The sequence below is a fragment of the Heterocephalus glaber genome, unplaced genomic scaffold (genome assembly GCF_053883595.1).
Source record: "Heterocephalus glaber isolate CG9 unplaced genomic scaffold, H.glaber_assembly_v1.0 deba00001555, whole genome shotgun sequence".
Lineage (NCBI taxonomy): Eukaryota > Metazoa > Chordata > Mammalia > Rodentia > Bathyergidae > Heterocephalus > Heterocephalus glaber.
The window spans coordinates 15984395-15996753 of NW_028258346.1; the positions used below are offsets into that span (position 1 = coordinate 15984395).

The window sequence follows — 12359 nt, forward strand, 5'->3', positions numbered from 1 at the left end:
AATAATGTATGCTGGGTTTATTTTGGGAGAGGGAGGGAGGGGAAGAGAGAAAGAGAGAGAGAGACCTGGCCAGCTGTTTGTTAGATGCAGCAACACCCCCCCCCCCCCCCCCGCCTGTGGGGAAGAACTAACTTCCCTATCAAGGTTGGAGAGAACTACATAGCCTTTGATACTCAGAACACAGGGATAGATTCCGAGGAACTAGCTGTGCTTCTTGCCTCCAAGAACATTAAGAAGTCAGCAGCGAAGGCGCCCAGATACCCAGGATATGCCCAGATCCACTCTGTTCTTTCATTCCAGACTGGCTCCACCCTGCTATTCCTCTTAACAGCTTGCCTTCCTTCCCCTGCTTGCCTTGGCCTGACACACCTGATGCACGTACGTCCTCAGCTTTGAAGACCAAGTCCACCCAACACTACATCTGGAGCCTTGCTCAACTCAGATGGACATAAGGTTCCACTCATCTCTGTCTCCTAAACACTCAACACGGTCCCCCTTGATGGAATTATTCTCACTCGTCATACATCCACTCTGTCTTTAGACTACCATGTCTATACGCCCAACACTGAATTCAGGACACCAGCCCTGCCTCAGATATTACTCTAGCTCCTTTGCTCAGAATCAACTGCACTAAGGCCTGTTCTATTCTAATGTGCTGGGTGGGAGGCCACAAAGCCATAGCCCCAGTGGCTGTTCCATGAAACTTCTACCCCCGTGGAAGCAGGAGCAGTGGTGTGGGGCATGAAAAAGTAAATCACCCTCACTTCTCAGCTCTGAAGTGGGAAGCAAAACCAGATGCCTAAAGCCAGTACAGTCACCACCAAGTTCTACCTCCTGAGACTCTGCCTTAGGGATATGTGCCCTGTCTGTACAGCAAGGAGACACTTTATCCCCCAAAGATCAAGCTAATGCCTGCAGGGAGCACAGCAGAGCTGCTTTCCGGGAAGGAGGATCTACCAAGCCAAGCGAGATAAACTGTACTCACACAGCCCTGTACACATCTTTCTTCTGAAACACCACACATGGACGCCATCTGACAGGACCTGTCTTCTCACACTTACGTCCTTCGGCACCTTTACACCTGTCCTATGGGCTCTCATATATTTATACCTGCCTCAGCATTGTGCCTGCTGCTTCACATATATGTAGACATGTCGCTTTCTGTCCCAGCTCCATTGCATGACCCGCTGTGACTGAAACCCCACCCCTATAGTCCCAGCCCCACACGCAACGTGAACACAGCAGGTATTCAATAAATTCTCTGGGGATTTCACTTCTAGAAAAGCCTTTCTCCTCACACTTCAGCCATCAGGGAGAGGGGAACCCAAATGTATGCCAAAAATACATCCAGAAAGAGAGTGACACAAAATTTCCAAGAAAAACCTTCCTGAGAACAAACAAGATTGGCCATGTGCAGATTTCCATAATCTTGTTTTTCACTAGTCTGCTAAAAGTCAATATTCACCTTGTCTGCATCTGTTAATGCACAGTTGTGATGCTAAATGGTCCTTCACAAAAATTCTGCTTTGCTGGTCTCTCGTTCTTACCTTTAAATGATTGCCAATTAAACATCACGACTGCTGTGTGATGCAGACTGAAATGGATATTTGTCCTTTAGTTAACACTCTCTGTATTCTTATGTTCCAGCCACTGTGTAAAACTATCTCATTTCATAGCAAAATAGTCCCACGAAGTCAGATCTTCTATTAATCCCATTTTGACAACTGCTAAAATGGAGATCACAGAGGGTAGGTAAATCACATAGCCTATGTACTAAGCCTGGGTCAAAAAGCCAGAGCCTGAGGGTCAGACCCAACCCATGGCATGTCTTTGTAAACAAAAGTTTGATTGCAACACCCACCGCAAAGGTGCATTTGTTTACATACTGTCTATGGCTGCTCTGCTATTGTAAAGGGAGCAGAGTCATTGCAACACATAGGCAAAGCCTAAAATATTTACTGTCTGATACTTCCTGGAAAAAGTTTGCCAAGCCCTGGTCCATCCTACACTGGCAAAATAAAATGGAAGTATGAGCAACCTTCTAAAAGGCTTAATCATGTCCTCCACAAAGTACAGAACTTGCAACAAGTCAAAAGTTTTCAAATGACCTTAAAAACCTAGAGGAGAACAGTCTTTCCGAGTCATCCACCTTCTGTTGCTGGATTCTCAGCTGAGCCTGGCATCAGTAAATGGCTCATTACTCTAACTCCCACTTACAAATAAGTATAGTCAGGGTATCAGAAGTACTTATAGCTTACAGAACTGTCTGGTAATAAAGAAACTGCCCCATCGGTCAAACAGCAATAGAAGACTGATCAATTTCCTGTGCAAAGTATGAGACTGAGACCTACACAAAGTAGAGGAAGAAAGTACAAGTGACAGAGAGGACAGATGGGATGGTGGAGGTGGTGGAAGCTGCTTTTGTGCACACTCTAAAACCACTGGAGAGGAGACCCCACGTTATTGCCAAATGACGATGACAGCACGAGCATGGTAACATGGGACACCACACCACTTTCAATGAGCCCCAGACCGCATGCAGCATCCTTTTCCTGTTAACCATCAGCCTCTTCTCTTATGTTGTCCATCTGTGAATGTCACCAGCAGGACCAGAAGCCTCTCTCTCTGTCTCCCCTCAGCCACCGTGTGTCAGACACATCTGTGCATCAGAGTCCTGGCACTAAATGCCTTTCCCTCTCTATTTCTGTGGCCTTCAAGCTAAGAACCCCATTCTCTCTGACCTACATGTGGGGTTTTTTTGTTTGTTTTGTTTTGGGATTTTATTGTTTTTGTTTTCAAAGTCTTGGGGTCCATAGCTTCCCACGCCGGCTCCTGCTGGACCCTAGGTCATCTTCCAGGACTGAGTCTCGTTTCCCACTCATACACTTCTATGGCTCTTCACTGGTTACCCAGTTTAGAAAATCCATGACCCTTCACTTCAAGGAGCAACAAAGTTTAGTAACCTACTAGTCATGCCTAGACCTACCAGTAGGAAGCCCGCTGCAGAACATGGCCACCCCTGCTGACTGAGCCCTTCTCTGGGCCAGGCCAGCTATGTGCAGTGTACAGGCACTGACTCCAACGTCACCCACTGAGGAACCAGCCTGGGTGCTGTGAGGAACAGGTGTCGTGGCAGGACCTCAAGGCCAGTGGAGGCCACGTTTCACATCACTTCCTCTCGGCCTCTGCCAACTCGGAAGTCCTTAATCCTCTGTATTCCTCTGAAATGACTTTTAGAAAATGAAACCTAGAATTACATTTCTTTACTTCGCTTCCAAAATTGAAAACTCCTGGAGGGTAGCGGTCCAGTTTTATAAATCTGTAAACCTCCTCAGATACCCAGCCTGGCAGCCAGCTAGAGTTCAGTGAAGAACAAAGGGATAGTCCCTCCTCCAGGAAGTATAATGGGGGAATGAAAAAGAAAAGATCTCACAGAGAAGCCATCAACAGAATACCCACAAGAGGCTGTGCTTTGTGGCTTGTTTATACCCCAACATGTATCCACCAGGGCTCCCTGAAAATAATTTTGAAGAAACAAAGCCCATGAAAATTAGCTGCCAGATTTGGAATGGTGTGTTTCTCTGACACAGGGGTAAGAACTAAAGGAATGGCCACACAGAGCGGCCAGATTTCCTAAGGAGAGTAATTCATTTCATTCGAAAAATGGAGAAAAGCAAACTTCAACACTAGCTGTACATTAGAATCGCCCGGGGATTTTTTAAAAATTCCCATGCCCAGGACAATGTTAGACCAAATGAATGAAACTCTCTGGGAGTGGGTCAGGCACTTGGGTTTTTTAAAGCTGCCCAAGTGGCCCCAGTGTGCATCCAAGGTAAGAGCAGATGGAGGAAAGAGACTGGCACAGGAATCCAGGCTCCAGTGATGACTTACGTGACCTTGGACAAACAACCCTGTTCTTCAACCTAAAGCAATCCCTTGCTAGCTGTGAGACATCAGCTTAGCTTGCGCCCTTGTAAAATGGGAACCATAATAGTACTTAACCCTCCTTGGGTTGTGTTAAGCCCTGGATGAGAAAACATCAAAGCTCTTACAACAGTGCCCAGAACACAGACAGACTCGATAAATGCCAGCTACTTTCATCATCAAAGGCACAATGGTTGACAATAAGTACTTCACAAGCTAAGAACTAAATAAAGTACTCAACAGAGAAAGTACTTAATAAATGGCAGTCTATTTCCTAGCCATACAACTCTTCTCCCAATCATAATAATCTCTGAATAGCTGATGTAAACCAAGGGCCTTTAGGAAAGAGAAAGCTAGCATCCCTACACTCAAACATGTCAGATGAAATACAGGGCACACTTAATTCTAAAATAATACCTGCTATTTATCTGAAATCCAAACTAACCCAGGTGCCTTGGATTTCTCTTTGCTAAATCTGACAGCCCGATACTCACCTGTCACTCAAAGCTAGACTTGAAAGGGGAAAAGTCATGTCCATGAAGGTGCCAAATATATTTTTTTTTTCAAAAAATCACAATCAATCCCTGGGACCTTGGCCGTTATGTTCACTAGAAGCCAAAAGACTTGCCACTGCGACTCACAAGCAACTAGCCAGCTCCCCGACACAGGGCAAGTCAATGCATTGTCCAGATGAACAAAACTCGAGAGGAAACTACACAAAGGCAGAGAGCAAGAGGGGAGAAAGCTTTCCTAGTTGACCTCTCTATTTCACAGTCACTTGGCGGATACATAAATCAAGTGAGTGGCAGATTTGAACAGAAACTCTTGCCTCCTGGTGGAACACGCTCTGGCCATCCCACAAGCCAAAAGCTCAGCTCTAAATGATTTACCCCTGTGAATGCTGCAATGCCAAGCCCCAAAGCATGTTATAGGCTTTGAGAGCCCTGTACCATACAAATCTCTAAGGCCCAGCCTGTTGCTTCTGTCACTTTGCTTTCCAAAGAGAAACTAACTTGATCTTACCTTTGTCAATAGATTTTTTTCTGACTAGAAGGAAGGCTTAAAAAGGAGACCTATCAGAAAAACAACTTTTTTGAAACCCATTTCACAAAGTATTTATTTTGAATTCCCAGAACAAGATGCCTGGGGAAACATTAAATTCTGAACTAAGTCTACTATAATATTGGTGCATGTGTAAGAAACTGAAGATTAAAAACACCACCAAAGACGTTAAGAAGCATTAAGAGCCAATGAGTCAGCTAGTTCTGTAAGAGCTGAATTAAATCAGCCTCTAGATTGTTCATTGATTACCACAAACAGCGAAAGCTCTCCTACAAAGGCATGTTTTCCAGTTCACTTGGCTAATCCCTTCTGGACAAGGATCCAAGGAATGAATATTATTTATCCAATGGCAAGCTACACAAATTAATCACACCCAAGCACCACGCCAGCAGCCAAACACAATCTATAAATTAATTCCAAACTATCACCAGAAGCCAATAACAAGAACTAAAGCTCTGTTTTCCACTCCCTCGCACCCTCTAAAAAAAGAAATCCCTAATTATAAAAGGTTTGATATGACACCTCCACCACTCCTTTATACCCAACTGACCTGGACTGGTAGGTCACGTAGAAATTTATTTTTTAAAACAGAAAAATAGTAAAGTAGTAGAAAATATTCTACAGCAAGAAAAGTAAAAGGCCAAGTGGCCATACCGTTCACCAAATTGTGCGCAATTCAAATTAAATAGATCATACTGATCACATAGCACTGGCACTGCCCTCAACTTACTAAGGCCAGCATACCCTGTAAGGGAAGTGGGCTGGATACAATCAGATGGTCGCTTTTTCCTGCGAACAGTTGAAACTAAGGCAATGGAGTGGAGAAGCAGCAGATTCAAAAGCAACCCGGAGGACCCCGACGGAGGCAGTGGGCAAGGTTCCAGCTTCACAAGGTGGTTCCTAATACATGGAAAAGATGGGCACAAAGGGGGAGGGAGCCGGGAGAGCAAGAAGTGGCCCATTCATGCTGCCCGCATCCCTGGCTCAGTCTGTTTGAATGGTGCTCTTATGAAGCTGCCAGCTTTGAAAATAAAGAAGGGGGGAAAATATGTGTAACTTAAGTCCGAAAGAAGGGGGAGCTGTTTGCTGTTGTTGCTGAGAAACAGGAGGAAGGCCTTGCCAGTGAGCCTGCTTCTTCACGTGGGGAAGCTTTTCATTTCTTTCTGGCCAGTTTAGCAAAGGAAGCACGCTGGCTGAAGAAGTGTGTTAAAGAACAGCTCAGAGGGGCAGCCAAGCTTTCCTCGGAGACACAGGCTGCATGCAGCTGAGAGGGCACAGGTGCCCTTCTGCAGAACTCGGTGCCCCGCCAAACACACAAGGAGCCTTTCCTCTGAGGTTCTGCCAAGTGGCCATCGCCTGGCATGCTTTTCTGTCATCCAAAGTCAAGACCAAGTCTATAAACCCGTCCACCTCTGGGTAAAATGACATTTTGCTACCCTTGAGCTGAACAGCACCAATTTTGTGGAGCAAAGAAACCAAGTTAAGGAAAGAAGAGGGGGAGAGCGAGACAAGCATTTTTATCTCATCCGCGACTGTTGGGAAAGGGAATTTTCGCTCCAGTTCTGTTTGAACAGGTAACCCAAGGCAAGAAATAAACTTCAATATCTGGAATCTGAGAGGGAAAGATCCAAGTACCGACCGCACGCCCCTGGCAGACGCTGTGTGCACGCTTTACGTTCATTATCACTTTTTATCCTCGCCAAAACCTTCGAGGGGAAATAATCTGAAACTGAGGCATAGCTCGGGCTCCCTGCTGCCTAACTCTAAAAGCTGATGCTCATTCCATTCCTCAGTTCTCCATTGCTATCGGCCCCACACCAGGAGTCGGCAAAGATTTCTGTGAGGAGCCAGTGAGGAAAAGCTCCACGTTACGAGGGCTGTGTGGTCAGTGTGGCAAACACCAACTCTGAAACTCCTTGAGCAGCAGCCAGAGACAATCTGTCAATGAACGGGAGTGGCTGAGTCCCAATAAAACTTTATTTATGGACACTGACATGTGAATTTCACAGAATATTAATCTTCTTTTGATTTTTTTTTTTTTTGAACCTTTTAAAAATCTGAATAACATTGTTGGCCCTCCGGCCCACATAAAACGTGGTGGCTCAGAAGTCAGTTTACACTCCTGGCTCTTCCCCATTCACCAGTAATATCTTGATTAACTTTCAGGGTGGGCAAAACAGGACAGGGGTTATACTGCCTGCAAAATGCAATGTGAGGGTGGAGGTTGTGTGGAAGAGGGGAAAGTGTCCTGGTCATTCAATATTGTCTGAAACCCCATTCCTTCATCACTGTACGGTAACTGTTCTCTATCACACCACCCAGAATGAGAAAAAAGAAACCCCCACTACTAACACTGGCAGGAAACACTGGTGGAAAAAAGATAATCCATACATGCACAGTGACCTCTTCAAGTAAATTCAGTTCACATATTGGCATACCATTCTGGGATTTTCTTTTCTTCTTTTTAAATCTCTGAACCATCCCATAAACTCAGTTAACATGCTAGGCACAACTGCTGTTATTCCAGAGTTGGGGGTGGGGTGGGCTGAATAAAGCCAGTTAGAAAAATCACAAAAGTATGGGAGTATTTGACTGAACAGGAAAACACAGAGTAAGGAAAACACAAGCTGGCCAGGATCGGTGAGACATACAACATTATGACATCTCTCCAAGTTAGCAATGATGATTTCCTAACTTGGGGGTAGAGTTAACTTACTAACTAATCAATGTATTTTCTCCCACAGTTTTTCCTAAACACAGAGTGCTTCTCAGTTGCTACGGGTAAACCCAGTCAACAATAAACACTACACTAACGGCATCAGTAAGACCAATCATACGCTGAATTGCTCCTGAAAATATACTGTCTCTTTTGGCTTTATTTCTCCACATGACTGGCCTACAATTTTCTGTGATACATTGCCAGTATAAAGTGTAAGCACACTGTAAAGGCTGATATGGCCTTGCGTTGGCTTTTGGAAATGGGGCTACCATCCTGCATGCTTCCTAAAAAGGAATGGTAGACACAAGTGTGGGACCCTTTCTGAGTGTCAAAGATACCTTTGAGGGGAACAGATGAACTAGACTTAGAAGCTCAGGGTCTTGGCCACTTCAGTGTCTTGCTACATCAGGGTCATACGTGAATTGGCCAGCTAATTCAGAATTACCATTTTCCAACCCTTAGTGGTGGGAATGGGAGTAAAAGGAAATATGATTAGACCATGTTGTGGCTTGTATCTAGGTGTCCCCTCAAAGCCTTGTATGCTCATAGATGATGGTTTTGGAGGGTGACTGGATCATGGGTGTATGATACTGGGTGAATCCACTGATTGCTTTAGCATGATTCTGGGTGTGGATGATGGATTTATTCACTCTGAGTATGGTGGCACCAACCAATAAACTTGTAGCCTGGATGGAATAAAAAGGAAGGATCGTCATTTCCTGTCTACCATGCCATGGACTGTTTCTCCTCTGCCATGCTGTCCTGCCTGAGAACCAGCTGACTATGGACTGAAACCTCTACAGACTGTGAGCTAAAATAAACCATTCCTCCTTCAAATTATGGGTGTCAGGTACTTGGTCCCAGCAATGAGAATATAATTAAGACCACTTCCTAGAATGCAGAGGTTAAGGTACCACAAAACACTGGAAATAGACAATGGGATGAATTGTTATCTTTTATAAATCAGATAGAAATATTTAGGAAAGATTGTTCAAGAAAATGCTCTACTCATCTTCTAATACTTATAGTCTGATTTTAAAAAAACTTTTGCACTTTTTTTCAATCAACAGATTGAATGATGGGTAAACATTTTGCTTCTATTTCAATGTATATTATTCTTTTTCTATCATTTATCTCATTCAGCCCTAATCCCAGTAAATACAGCAAAAATGTCAGTTGAACCTGAGTTGCTGGGAGGATTGTACCACTTTGTTTTAGTACCGGAGATCGAACTCAGAACCTTGCACTTGCAAGGCAGGTGGCGGAACCACTGAGCTAAATCCCCGGCCCCAGGACTGTACCACTTTTAAGACAGCTGGGATAACGTTGACATCATAGTCGCAGAATGATGTGCACAGGGCATAGAACAAGTACCAAGTCTCAGAAGGTAAAGCAAAAACTGTTTTAATCTTTAAACCCTAGTTAATATTCACCAAGAGAATTCATGAACCAAATGATTCTTATCGTACTTTGGAACATTTCGAACAATATTCCAAAGCAGTTTGGATTCATTAGATTAGGGGTGTACGGAAAGTTAATGATAAGAAGCAAACACTATCAAACAGGCTCTGTTTAGGATAGAGAAGGCCCATCTGTCTGTGGTGAAGGCAATACGAGAGGGTGTAGAGATCACCCGTCTTCCCCAGGGCACCAGGGCTCCAGGACTTGGGCAGTCCTTTGTGAGTGTGGAATCTGAGGCATCTGGGAGACAATTCTGCACTGCTTCACTACTGGGGGACCCTTCTTTTAATTGAGGACACAGTGAGGCCAGCTGCCACTCTTGACGTTGATAGGCCAACGCATCCATCACTCTGCCTGTCTGCACTGGTCTCACTGCTGCCCGGGTGTGGGGAAGAGATTTTAATCTGTTGAAGCCTGATTCCTTCATGGCACCTCCTAAGAAGCCTCTAAAACAAGCACAAGGCTTGGGTCGGGAAATGGTCACAGTGTGGTGATCACAAAGATCTCGAGGTCCCTGAGACGTCTGCTGGAATGGAGGTCCACGCGGAGCCCTTCTGTGGTCTGTGGTCCTGGTTCAGTGATGAGCACGGGGGGGGCTTCCCCTCAGCCTGCGTCACGCTCGGGAGCTCCTCTGCAGCATTCGGGCACTCCCTTGGGTGACAGCCACTTCATGCCCTCCATGTCATTTTGTGTCTGGTCAAAGAAACTTGGCTCTTACATAATAACATGAGGATCTTCCAGTGGGCCCAGGGAAGACGAATTCACTCAAGGACGAAATAGCATTTCCCCATTTATTTTTCAATACCTCATTGCAGAATAATTATTTAACAGGTCTTTTCAAGAGATGAGTATGTTAGAAATCAGCTCGAGAGAGCTGGAAGCAAGAAGTCTCCTCTGCTTTCCATGGGCTGCTTTCAAAGTCTTTTGAATAAAGAAACGCATGGCCATTTTCTTGAAGTAAATAGTCATCATATCGGTTATGGTTTGTTTACGCCTCACAGTAGACTGGAGCCACATGCTATTATTGCCCCCATTTTACAGCTAAGGGACCAGAGTACAAAGAGGTTACTGACAGATTACAGGTGGCCTCCCGGTCGATGCTCCAAACTGAGCTACTTCTGCCAAACCTATATGATTAAAGCAGTTCGTTCCATTACTGTAAGCGAGCTCTCCTCTCTTTTCCTTTTCAACCTAAAAAAGAATTTCACATCTTCACTGAAGCTCAGTGATCCTCGGAGGCCACCACAGGGAATATTTGGGATCCAGGATAGGTTTTTGATTGTCGTATGGATGAGGCTGACACGTGGATGACACGTAGTGGGTAGGACCCAGGGATACTACTAAATATCCACAATTTGGAGGCCAGATTCATCCACACCCAAACCCCATTCATGTTGAAAGTCAAAGAAATACTTCCATGACCCAGGTTTTCCTCCCCTCATCCCTTTTCCCCATCATGGTATTTTAAGTCTGCTGAAGATTTGCACCTACTAACTGCAGAAGAAACCACCTTTCTTAGTCATTAAGCCCTCTTGCTATTCATGTAGCCCCACTGCATTGCCTGACTTGGCTCTGCCCATTCCGCTAACTCCACAGCCTTCAGAACCTGGGTCCACAGCATTCTGCCTGGAAGACCAGCAAGCAGCAAGCAGCTCCCGCCTCCTCCTAGATGCGTGCCTCAGCTTCAGGTTCAAATGTTCCCTCACAGTGCTGTTACTCAGGATCTCTCCTGCTGCATTCCTACCATGTGTTCTCACTCTGGCCATGCACGTGATATTTATCACAGCTGCCCCTTGAGAGAGCCCTGAAATAAAGACACTGTCATCTCTGCTTCTGCCACAAGAGAACCAAAGCCATGAAAAGTGCAGGGAGTTCAAATGCTCCCAATGAAAGAAGTGGGAGAGCCAGGATTCAACGCGCCATCAGGCCAGCTCAGCTCTCTCCGAGTGGGTGGCAGTGCCAAGCACAAGGAAGCGCATGTCGCTCACAGCTCCAGTTCCCCCTAGAGCATCTGCGGACAGGTTGATCAGATTGTAAAAACAGGGTTCAGAGGCCTCTCGGACAAGAGGACGCCCACTGTAAAATCTCTCTTTTTATGATCCCCCTGTATAAACACATCATTCTCTTTGTTTTTCTCTAATTGTGTGTATATTTTAACAGCTTTATAAAGGTATAATTGACATACAATAAACTGCACGCCATTATATTGTATATTTTGATAAGTTTGACATACTATACACTCACAAGGCCATCTCCAAAATTAAGTGAATGAAGGACCCATCCTATGCTTACCATGCCACCACCCAGCCCCTAACCTTCCCAGGCAGCCACAAACCCGCTTCCTGTCACTGTCAACTAATTGACATCCTCTGGAACTTTACATAGGAGGCATCACATAATAAGAGAGTATCATAAGAGATACTCTCTTTTCTCTGGCTGTTTTCACTCTGCAGAGCAGCATAGCATTTTGAGATTCATCCAAGTGAGCACACATTAGCAGTTCACGCTTTTTACTGTGGAATATTCCACTGTATGACTATGCCACAGTCTATTCATCCATTTGCCTGTCGTCCATCCAAAGAAAAAATCCAACAGTTGTGTTTGATTCTGAGAAACAAAATCTTGTTCTCCTGTTGAACGCATGTTGGGACATGGTCTTGCAGGACAGATGGCCTGGCTTGTCATTTGGACCCATCCTTTCATATAAAATGAATTGAGTTGCATTGTCCTTATGTATAAAATCAACATCACAGAATCTTCTTCATGGAGCTGCTGTGAAGATTAACTGATGATTATTTACACCCAATCCCAGCCCCATGCCCAGTATATGATGGGTGTTCACAAATATGGAACATGACTGCTATCAATATTAATCTATCATCCAAAATAACTATTAAGCCTCATTATACCTTCAAACAAAAATTCCCACTATTTCTTCCAGATTTTTGTCCTATGCTGATTTTATCTTATATGACCCTCTACTACTTTGAGATTATATAGCAAAAGTTCAACACACTGCTTTTCAAGCCTTTTTTAAAACATACTTCCTTGGTGGGGAGAACATAAAAATTTGGAAGAATGGACACATTATACCTAAAAACACATCCAATACTACCTTTTCCCCTCAGGTCTAGGACACACCTAGTGAGAACATGTTGGAACCTTCCTACTAGCAGCTCACCATGAGTCACTT

General features: G+C 44.6%; 1 protein-coding gene across 2 annotated transcripts in view; it reads right to left on the reverse strand.

The window, feature by feature from the left end:
* Positions 1-12359, reverse strand: part of Ext1 (exostosin glycosyltransferase 1) — a 271125-nt gene that overhangs the window by 211778 nt on the left and 46988 nt on the right. The gene's annotated exons all lie outside the window — the stretch shown is intronic.